Raw genomic sequence first — 11,850 nt, forward strand, 5'->3', positions numbered from 1 at the left:
ATGACAGAGTCCATCATCTTTTGCTTCCTCTTCCTACACTCTTGATGTGTAATATGAATTGGTTAATGTAACGATTCAGACTTCATCACCTAAGTGTTGGGAATTAAGTTTTGGTGGGAGCAGCTTGAGTAAGGCTTTGAATCACACATTCAGCATTCATAAAGTTTCAGTGGGACTCCTTAAAAAATAATTATGTGTCAAAGTCTTCTATGGAAGCTTTCACTCTTATAAGTTTGACTGTGCCAATCAATCAAATTGGCGTTTTAGGAGAATAATATGTGTTTTCTCTCAAGAATGCCCGTCAAAGAGGTATTGTGGTTGAAACCTCTTCTGGACCCACAAAGGTGTCACAGTAAGCAAGGGTTGTCAGAGGCTTGTCACTGCTGGGTGGTTTGAAAGCATGAAAAATGCCCTCTCTGGGGATGGAAGGACAAGTGCTGAGGAAAGAGGGAATGTGTTGGTGTGTGTGTGCATGTGTGAAGACCTTAACTTGATTTAGCCTGTTGCATCAACCCTTGTCAATCCTCTAGACAATAGGTCTCCATCCATGCAGCGGACCTTTTTCACCTTCAAGGGTGATGGCTATATTATTCAGCTTGACAAGCACTGCCACAGAGAGATCAAAATCTTTGCCTAATTGAATGCTGACAGTTTAAGTTCACTCACACTCAGGGCTGTATGGAGACTGATTATTTGACTGAATTGGATTATTATGGGGTAAAGATTCCATCAAAAAGTAATTTTGGCATTCAGCATTACTTATCTCTGACAGCAAAGCACCTTTGACACAGCTGACAGCTATGTCCTAAAAACAATATCCATCTCACAGAAGATTTATCCTGGGTGCCATCTACATTTTTCAGTGGCTTCGCTTCAAATAGATGACTGGTAACAATTTCTGGGTTTTAAACATTTATATGTAAACACTGCCCAACAATCATTAAATGTACCGTGTACTCTTCCTGTGCCACATACTCTTGGAATACTGTTGAGTTCAGCTACACTCCAACAAATTCAGTTTCAATCAATTTTTGAACGTATTTTTGTCTATCAGCCGGTATTGATGCTTCTGAATTAGTACAATCTGTGTGACTATAATTGATTATTCTGACTCTGCTATGTTTGTTCGACAACGTCAGTGGATAAGCCGCTGTGTTTGTACATGCTGTAAAAGCTTCCACCCGCAAAATCTCATACGTCCAACTTGTAATTATGATACCATGACTGAATGCAGCAGTCCCAGGCAGCAAATCTTCAGCTAATACAGCTCAAAATAGCAAGTCTGCAGTCAGTACGTGGATGCATTATAGTATATGATAAAGAAAAAGTTGGTAACAGGTTTAGCTGCAAACTAAAGGTAACAGCATCATTGACGTAAGGGGTTTTATTAAAATAACAAATGACCTTAACAACCAGTCCTTTAGAACTGAGTCAGTTCTGTTAAATTTAAACTAGTCACATTAATGCAACTCCTCTGTATTTTCTTACATACTTACTCACAGTGGTTTTTAAACTACAATATCTCCCGAACCACAAAATATTTTTTTGGTTCAGTAAGGGTTATCTGTTATTAGTCTGGGTGCCGTGCTCCTCCTGATGACGCATTCTTAATTAATTTCTTTGCCCCCTGCAGACTTCATTTTAATCCATTATTTGTTATCACAAACAGCTGCTCCTTTTATAAGATATCTGAACTGGAGCCCAAACAATAAATCGGTCCACACTGGTCTATCACAGATATGACTGACAGCATGTAAGCATCTGATAAGTAGTGTATAAGATGTATGATATAAAAACTGTCAAAGAACAATATGGCTGGGGTAATTCATCCCAGTCTGTATTAGCATCGGCCCCAAACACTCGAGTATGTGTCAGGCTCTAGTGCAGCCACTTTCACTGCAACTTTTGAAACATAAATTTGGCCTTTTAGGATACATCTATATGCACCATCATTATGCAGCATAAGTATTATTTAGCTTATAAAAAACCCAGAGCAAACAATACAATCTGATTCTGAAATTCTGAGCAGAGAATGAAAGCTAATTAATTATAACATATATAGTTATTGTGTACCAAAAGACAATGTAATCTAAAAAGGAAATCATCGTCCTTGAGCTAAACGTCCTATTTTGGTGTGCTTCTTTTTTCATGTCAGTTGTGATAAGAGACAAGTAGAATGGATTATGCTTTTCCGGGGTCTCTGGGGATTGGCTTGGCTCTGGTTAGAATTCATTTAGTCAGATAGCCTCTGTGGATTATCCCTGTTTTTCAAAAGCTTGCATTTCTGACAGGTCATTATTGTACATCACACTGGGACCTACTGCAGAGAGCATCACACAGAAAGCCCCACCAAGCAGCTGAAGTTCTGTTCTGTACAGCAGGTTCTATGTGCCCACATATTTTAGAATATGCAAATAAATAAATAAAACTTGCTCATCTGATACTCTGAAAGTTTAGTGGTGGACCTCATAGATCCTGTGCTCTGGCTCTTTATCATCAGTAGTGTTAGTATACATAACCGGGGCCATGGAGAGGACTCATATGTACAAGCAATGAAGAGAATGCCTGGTGGGAAGACCTGAAGCCTTCATTTAAATAATGGAGATAGGAGTTGGTATTGACACCTCTGTATATCATGCATATGAAAGACAAAAGTGTCAATGTACTTGCATAAACATGCTTTCAGTACTTTAAGTCAAAGATAAGCAGGTAATTCTAGGGTTGCTGTCAATGAATCTAAATGAAATTGAAAGAAATGCACTATTAAGTGTCGATAGATGCTACAATCACACATTCTGCTTTCTGCAATGGTCACAGAAAACAGAAAAAAAAATCTTTGTGCTGCAGATACACCTATTTTATTTTATTTATTTTTTTTACTGTTTTTGATAATATGAGAAACCAGCTATGAAACATTTGTTTGTTTGTTTTACTGAAATGAAAAACATTAGATACACAGAAAACTATTTCTGGGCTAACATCTACCGAATAATCATGTCTGAGCAGTGTTTAGTCTATGATCCATTGAGTGCCCAGAAACATGAATATATTGGGCAATAAATAATATCTCATACTGAAACTTTATGAAATGGCGCCTCTGAGAATCAGCCAAATGGGAATGTGTTTACTTTTCTGCAAAATGAATCGCCATTACCCCTGGAGAGGCAGGCAAGAGGGGCTTGAAATTCAGCCAAACATGACTCCACTTGACCTCTAATAAACACAAATGATTGAGGCTCTGACAAAGACCTGACCTGGCTGTCTGACAGTTGACTGACAGTTGGACTTTGCTGGAGAGTATGCTTTATCTCCCCAAACTGAGGCAGGCTCAAGAACAAGAGCAGACGGCTCATCATATCCCCTAAGAAATATGCAACTGGTCCTCAACATACAGTGCCTTGGTTTGCTGGCTTAACTCCCAAATTTAAAAAAAATGTGCAAAAATAATAATAATAGGAATTTCTGTGCAGGTTCAATGGGATTTCATATGAATAAGGCCTTGCAATCTGCCATAGTAGTGTTAACAAGTGACCTGACAACCATTAATGAGAATTAGAAGAAAATTTCCAGTACCACACACAGCTAATATTCACAGCTAATTAGTGAGTGTTAGCTGCCTGTCTATCAAAACCGTGACAACAGAGAAGAATTACAAAGAGCTGCTATGGGAATGAGTGGATATCTAGATGGGATTAATGTAAACAAGTGAGAAATTGTTTATGATGAGGTTCCTGCCCGTCGAGGGACCGTTCCTGGAGTGTAGCTCAAAGAATTAAGCAGCGAGGAACTATACTGTCCCACTGAAAATGTGTCACTGAGTACACATCCAGGAACCAGGGCGCCTGTTGAATGCTAAAACGAGTAAAGACAGTCAACCAGCAACTCGGCAAGGTCACTGTTTCTGAATCTTCCTTGTAATTATTCTTGATACAAGGATTAATATCTAATTCCAAGCGAAGGCCTGGATGACTCTTTTGTTATTAACTTTGGTACAGTGGGGGAACCTTACAGGATTATTTCAATTCAGTGATTACTTTGGGCCTAGCAGCTGATTGCAGACTGTGCTGGTAGGTTTACTCACCACATTGATTTCCTTGCCAATATTGAGGGTAGAGCTCCCAAGACATATCACCCTGGTCTCTCTACTATACTTTCTGTAAATCTTATTAGAGATGGAAGCTGATAGAAGCGCCTTCCCTGCACGATACTGAGAAGAGTACAAGGTTAAAGAAAGAGACAAGTTTGACTGAGGTTGAAAAGATGTTGTCTCCAACTTACAGTGCTTCTGTCATAAAAGAGATTAACACACGTGTGTTTACTGCGGGAATGCCTGCCTGCCTTTCTTCTGCTGAATGATAGTGAATTTCTGTACTGCTTATGTAGCCCAGGATGTATGTTATAGTGAGTGTCACTGAAAAATATTTAAAAGTTACATTAACAGCAAATTTGTTCCCCCTGCATCGGCCATCATTTATGCAAATTTTGAAAGGTACTATAATTTGTTGCACACGTTATTATCGATAATACCTATTTTTGTTCCCTTTGTTTGAGTCCTTTGTTCCACACTGTTTGGATGTTTACAGGAATAATACCCATATCTCCACCAATATCCATTACCGTTTACAAAGGGACAGGAAAACAATCCCGCCAATCCAACATGGCTAATTAAAAAAAAAGACTCAATATGACAAATGCATTTATACGCTTTTTTTCTGGAAGTCAAACAAACATGCTAACACAGAGAAAAGACCCATTACTGTAGGTCATAAATGTAAATATAGCTATGTCAAGTCAGTGAGAAGGCAGGAAACCATGCAGTCATAAACATTTTTACAAGCCAATGATATGCAGCAACTGTTTATGTCAGCTTATTCTGCTGTTGTCCTGTAGCTGTTAGCAGTTAAGACAAGTGCAGAACAATTATGTGCATAAATAACTACAAATATCTGGAAACGGCTACCGATAACCAGAAATTCTTAGAATAGTGAGATGCATTAATGTAGACAGGATCTTGATGGTATTGCCCTATAAATCCTGCATCGATGTCAGGAAATGAATCAGTGTGTTTCTCCATAATCTGATGGTTTGGTAATCTCAGTGTTGCAATCAAATTTCCTGTAAGGGATCATAATAAAGATTGAGCTTTAGTCCCACTTACTGTGAAAGTAACTGGCTTCTACATACTGCACATACTATGCTTGTTACACTTTTTTTTCATAACGAGCTATAGCTTTCACTATAACTACTCCCTCCCAAGGACGGAGTACGTGATACACAAATAAACCCCACACACATGCATACACACACACACACACACACACACACACCCCTACGAAAAGTTGCTGAGTCAGACCCCTGTTGGGTGTTAGCTAATGATACCAGCTCACGGTAGATGGATAGCCAGGCGGCGTTTCACTTTAGAGGCGAAGGCCAGCTTAGCCGCATTAAAAGCACAACAGTGTCGCCATAGCACTGTTTGGCATGCTGCTCGGCCTCTGTGTGTTACTCACATAGAGTCACCCGGGGAATACTTTCCACCTCTACTGATCACCGGCCCGCACCTCCTGGCCCTGAGAAATCAACAGCCAGGATTTATAGATTTACCTTAGATTGGCTGTCCCGCATTTGTACCCCCATAAATACTTTTACAGCTTTGCTAATGCCACTGTTGGGAATAAACAAGGTTACAGCGGACAAGATGAGGCTGAGATTTAGTTGGCAACTCGGACAGCGCAGGGCAGAGCAATGAGGAAAGAGGTGTTATGTCAGAAAAAAAAGGAGGCAGCTCACATTGGGGATGAGCAGTTTATAGCATGCAGTCTGCACTTTTACATACCGACAGAGGCTTTATAGGGCTATGCAATAACCAGCCGAGAGCTTACGTTCACTGCATAACTTCGGAATGAAGTTCTTGCGTTCTTTGGAAAAGCTGAGCCATTATTAGCTATTTTTTTCTGTCACTCATCATATAAAAAAGAAGAAGTCCATCCATAAGGTTCCGAACATAAACAAGCTAAATATGCAATTAAGATGAATAAATAAGCTTCTTGGCATAAATAAAACTGATGACCTTGGTTGTACTTCTCATCAAAGACATTATAGATTAATTATTCAAGCACATTACTTCACTTCAGTTTTAAATGCTACTCATTCGGACAACTTCATGAAATTTGCAAGGATTAAAAGCATGAAATATGAATGGTCAAGCCATCGCTCTCTTCATAATGAATTAGCATACCTTAGAATTGACACGTTCACTCTTGGAAAGACTTGTAAGACTGATGACATACATAGACTCTTGAGTTGACTAAGCAGTGCGTGCCTTCCTGCTATTTGCTCCGTCAAAGTCAGCAAAAGCTCACGGTTAAGTTGATCGAGGCAGGAAGAAAATTCAATGATGGACATCAATTGTTTATAATGGTTTCGGTTCAAAAAGAGGTCAAGAGGGACAAAGTGATTAATGCAGCTCGGCAGACAGCTTGTTCTGTCTGCATAGATTTAATTTAGTCTCCTGAAAATATAAACATGATAGACTAAAAAATAAGCAGTTAGAAAACATTAAAGGTCAAACAAACCTGCTGTGAAATAGAAATACAATGACAAAATGATGGAAACACATAAAACCCATGACCCTTTCAGTAAGGGCATTTGGTGGCTGTGTTATGCTGTCAGGAGCATTTCACTGGAATTTTTTGGGCCCACTTGTCTTCTTGAACAGAAGGGCCATTGCAAACCAAGACATGTGTGCTCTGAACAACTATTTCTATCTTTCAGAGCCACATTTTTACCCTGATGAGAAAGTGACCTCTTCAAGACTGACAATGCCTTCATTCACAGGGCATCAGGGGTCACTGATGGTGCTGATGGTTTGATGAGCAACTACGAAGCTACTGCAGTTAGCACAGCTCAGCATGAAGATTAGGTACGGTAAAGAGCTAGCTTGGTTATACTGAAAACTTGTAATGTTTTAAAGCCCAATAATTAGCATAATTGCCATTATAGTGTTAGCATTATATAGTGTGTATACACTTGTTTTGCACTTTATTTGAATATATGTCGTCGTCTCTGGATTGAGTGCTAGCAGTTTAACGTTTTTCTGCTAAGCATCACTTTCATCACTTCAGGACTGACAATGCCCTCATTCATCATGAGCATGAAAATGATCTGAATCAAACACTGTGGTCTTTATAATCCTTACACAAAGGCAAGTTGTTCTGTTTTGTCCCTTTAATTTGTCACCATCTTGTATGTAAAATTCCTTTTAGTGCAACATCTTGTCAGTCACCTCAAAATGAACCCTTGTGGTGCGCCAATGTAACCAGTGACTGACAGTCTGTTAGAAATGTTCTTCATGTTAAGTGAACATTCACAATGATGTTCTTTTTATTGATATGTCAGTTTATAAAGCTGGAAGCTTTCAGGGTCAAAGAAGCAGTTTTTTCTTTTAAAGAGAATACACTTTGAATGTTTTTCCACCTACACTGAATGGGTGTATATAAATCTACTGCAGAAGGCTACTTCACTTTCAAGGCAGCTGAAGGTAATACAGTCATTAAACACTGAGACCATGACGATCATAATCTCGGGGGAAGAAGCCCAGTTTAGGTAATCCCTGCTAAAGAATACAAACAAACAAACAAAAAAAAAAAACCCCACTAGCAATTAGTGAAATAGGATTCAGCTGCTACATCTATACATTAACTATGAAGCCACTGCAGTTAGCACAGCTTAGCATGAAGATTAGGCACAGCAAAGAGCTAGCTTGGTTATACTGAAAAATAATATTGTTTTAAAGGCCAATAATTAGCATAATTACCATTATGGTGTTAGCATTATATAGTGTTATTTAATCTACAACACTGGTTTTGCACTTTATTTGATATTTGTAGTCATCTTTAGATGGCGCGCTAGCAGTTTAACATTTTCCTGGTAAGCATCACTTTCAAATAAATATTCTGAACTTTTATTTATTTTTATTTATTATGAGCCTTATTTATTATTGCCCTTGCTGAGTCAACGCAACTGTAGATATGATTTATTGTCTGATCCTCTGTTGTGTTTGCCTGTTTCCAGAAGTGAGTAAGGGTTTGATGGGTTAACAATTCTGTCTGATATCAAGTTTCTTTTATGTCTTGTAACCTTTTGAAATGTGCATGTGTTACCTGTATCTGTATCGAGGCATGTAACACTTCTTTGGTAACACTGATGTGGAATTAAATGTAGGTTTCATCTCAACTTTATGTAAGATTACTTAGCAAACTAGAAAAAAACAGCTTAGAAACCCAAAAATTGTACTGTCAAGATTTACTTTAACAATCTTTTTATGGTTATTAAGCAGTCTGTTTTTTTCACAGTGCCAGAGAACCTGCAGACTGAGATCGCTGTGTATATTGGAGATGATTACAGTACTTGTGTGGACTCATAATTTCTGAAATCTACAATTTTTGCCACATAGGTGTACAGGTAAACATCTGAAACTTGACATAAAGGAAGAAGAGTGAAAACTGGAAGAGGAACAACAGAACCAAGAACAACAAGAGATGAAGTAAAACCAGAAGAGGAATGAGCAACAGTATAACTGATGAAATTACGCTTGTTACAGCATTAGGAGGCTGGGAAAGTGGTTTGACCAATTGTGAACCAATGCATCCAATATGAGAGGGTATTTCCTACTTCAGTTTAATTTATTGAATTGGATTTATTCAATTTGTTTGCTGGAATTTGGGCTGCTCAAATTTATGATTTAGATGATTTAATATAAGCTTTTTGGTCAGTGTTGTGAGGTTTGCAAAGGTAGTCTCTAAGCAGTCAGAAAAACATGTAAGTCATATTCTAAATTAGCAACATCGTGTGAAGAAAAGATGATAAACTAAGAACGAGACATCGAAATCAAAATTGCTGATGCATACCTTAGCATTTTTAAGTGTGCATACTGAGTGCAGGTTTCATGTATTTTCTATACACATCAGTTGGTGTGTGTGATGAGAGCCGCAATGAATACTGTGGGGGAAGAGGAAGGCAGAAACCTTAGGGCTGTTACACACTGTTGAAAAAGAAGATGTAAAGAAAAGATGACACAGAGTATGCACCACACAAGGAGAGACAGCTGAGAGTTAACATCTATAAGAAACTTTAAATCAAGAATTTGCAAGTACATGCTGTAGGTGTTAGTTTTGTCTCTGCTTTGCCGTCAGCTCAGAGAAGTATCGACAACAACAGCTCATTATGTGTATCCCTGCTGCTCTTTTACCTCGTGTTTTTATTTTTGAAAATCTCAAAAAAGGATAGCACGGAGGTATAATTTTCACCAGACTGAAATGCTGCGGGTGATGTGTATTAAGGAATATTGAAGTAACTTTGATCAAGATACAGTACATCTCTATTAGAGTGTGTCGTTCGCCATTTAATTGGTTAAAACCCGACAAGTTTAACTCCCCGCATTTACTCAGATATGTATGCAAATGAAGCTGTGGCCGATGAGAGGCCCGTGCACCCCAACAGCTCCAGGCTATGACTCGTTGGCTGTGAATTCTACAGTTATTCGCTAACATCAATTCACTCAGGGAAGGCAATGCCTCATAATGTTGGTTCACTGTCAGGTTGAATGTTATCCAACAGCTGGTTTCCCAGTACCGATATACTGACAGAAAAATGCATGTATTCTCTTTGAACCATGCCTTTCTAAAAGTTTCCATTTAAATGCCAGCACAAATAAATCAAACTATTTTAAAATATTCTGTCTGTCCTTTTTTGTTTTTATACATATTAATTCTAAATCGAAAATGACATTTCAGTGTCACTGGTGGCAACGCCTTATTTAATACCCCCTCCTTTGGTCCACGGTTCTTTACAGTATTGCTTCAGTTCATTAAGGTTTGGGTATTTTCATTTATGGACACATTTCAATCAGGTTTACTAAATTAAATAACGCACACTACAACATTACAAAATAGCTCTAATAAATACAAATAGCTCTAACTGTGAATATCCCAGTATATTAAACAAAATTACATATCTCTGGTTGACATTGAGGTGCATACTGTCGTACTGTAATAGATAGTAATGTTGTGCAACTATTGCATTGTGTACGTGTGCGTTAGATGGAGGAGTTGTCCAGGAATGATTTCCTGTGTCATTCAATGTTGCATTTAGGTAATCTCAGTCTATCACAGAGCATCCTCCTATGACTGGCCAGCACGTTATGGAGTGGATAGGAAGTTTTGTCCAGCATTGTCCTTATCTTGGACAACAAGGCGCCCAGGTCCTATGGCTTGATAGGCTGTCTTTGTTTTTCATTAAAACATGGAACACATGTGTACTATGCCCAAACACCTCGATTTTGGTCTCCTCTGTCCAAAGGACATTGTTCCAGAAGTTTTGTGGTTTGTTGAGATGCAATTCTGAAAACCTAAGATGTGTTGCCATGTTCATTTTAGAGACAAGGGGCTTTCTCCTGGAAACCCTCCCAAAAAGCTACACATGCTTTGTCTTTATCTAATTGTACTGCTGTGAACTTTAACATTTAACATGCTAACTGAGGCCTGTTGCTCCTGGGTTTTTTGCAATGTCTCTATGCACTGCAGTCTGACCTTGAGGCCAGTTTTCTGTGACATTCATTCCTGAGAAGTTTTATGACATTTTGTTAAAACATGCTTGAACGGCTGAATCCAGACTAGCAAACTGCAAAAACGTGTAGATTATATCCACAATAGAGTGCATGCTGTATCTACTCAATAAACAATAAATCTAATTTTGTGTTAATGCCCAATTGCATTAAAACTATTTTACTAAATATGGTTAAAACACTGACAGACAATATAAATATATTTTTGGGATAAATTCCACCCTGTAAAATTGTTGATGAATTACATAGTTTTTTCATAGACTTCATACAATTTCTCCACCATGAAGTACAAAACTAATTGATGAGCAAAATGCTTTTTGGCTTCACTTTAAGCCAGCAAAGTGCTGATTGTGGACATTTCTTTAATTTTCCTCTGTCATTAATTCCCCTTGACACATAATTTTTTGATAAACTGCATTCAAGCACAGGACCTTACCTTAATCATCTGATTAACATCAGCTGTTTTATTCGCGCTTCACAATCACTGTGTCATTCACAGCTGACACCCAACACTCAGTTATATTGATTCAGGTATAGGTATTATAATCTGACAGCACAAATGGATCCCTTACATGCCAACAGCTCTTAATGTATTACCTCCTCCCACCACCCCAACGTTGTAGTTTCATTCAGTTTTAGCCTGAACGGAACATTTAAGAAGTGCTTATAAAGCCAAATCTTCTCTGCTGCTTTGGTTCCGTCAAAGAGCATCGCCTCCCTCCAAATCTATCAGTTTAACTCTTAGCTTTTGTGTCTGATTAAACCTTCATGTAGCAAACCAGTTCTTTACTGGTATTAATAATTTTATGAGCACTGCATTCAGACTGTACTGGGGATATCCAGTACACAACCACAAAGGCTGAAAGCCTGTTGATTCATACAACTGTGATCAGTGACCAGAACATGTACTTGCAGGCATCCAACTTAGCAACATATAATGCCCACTTGTGGACACACATTCAGCAATCCAAAGGCTTGGCTAGACTCAGTAAGTAGATTGCACACCTGGTTGAACCCAAAATATGAAACATTATCACGATATTACTTCTGGGTAGTTGCAGTAGGTATTAAACAAAGACAGAGCCCGTTTAGAGGAAAGGAAGAACATACATCTTTATCAGCGTCCACTTACAAAAGGTTATCTTCCCTATTGCTCAAATGTTACCTGATAAATGTCCTGGTAACTCTCAATATTTTCACTGCGGGTGGCACATTTGTCATCGTTG

Source organism: Maylandia zebra, linkage group LG9 (assembly GCF_041146795.1).
Source record: "Maylandia zebra isolate NMK-2024a linkage group LG9, Mzebra_GT3a, whole genome shotgun sequence".
Lineage (NCBI taxonomy): Eukaryota > Metazoa > Chordata > Actinopteri > Cichliformes > Cichlidae > Maylandia > Maylandia zebra.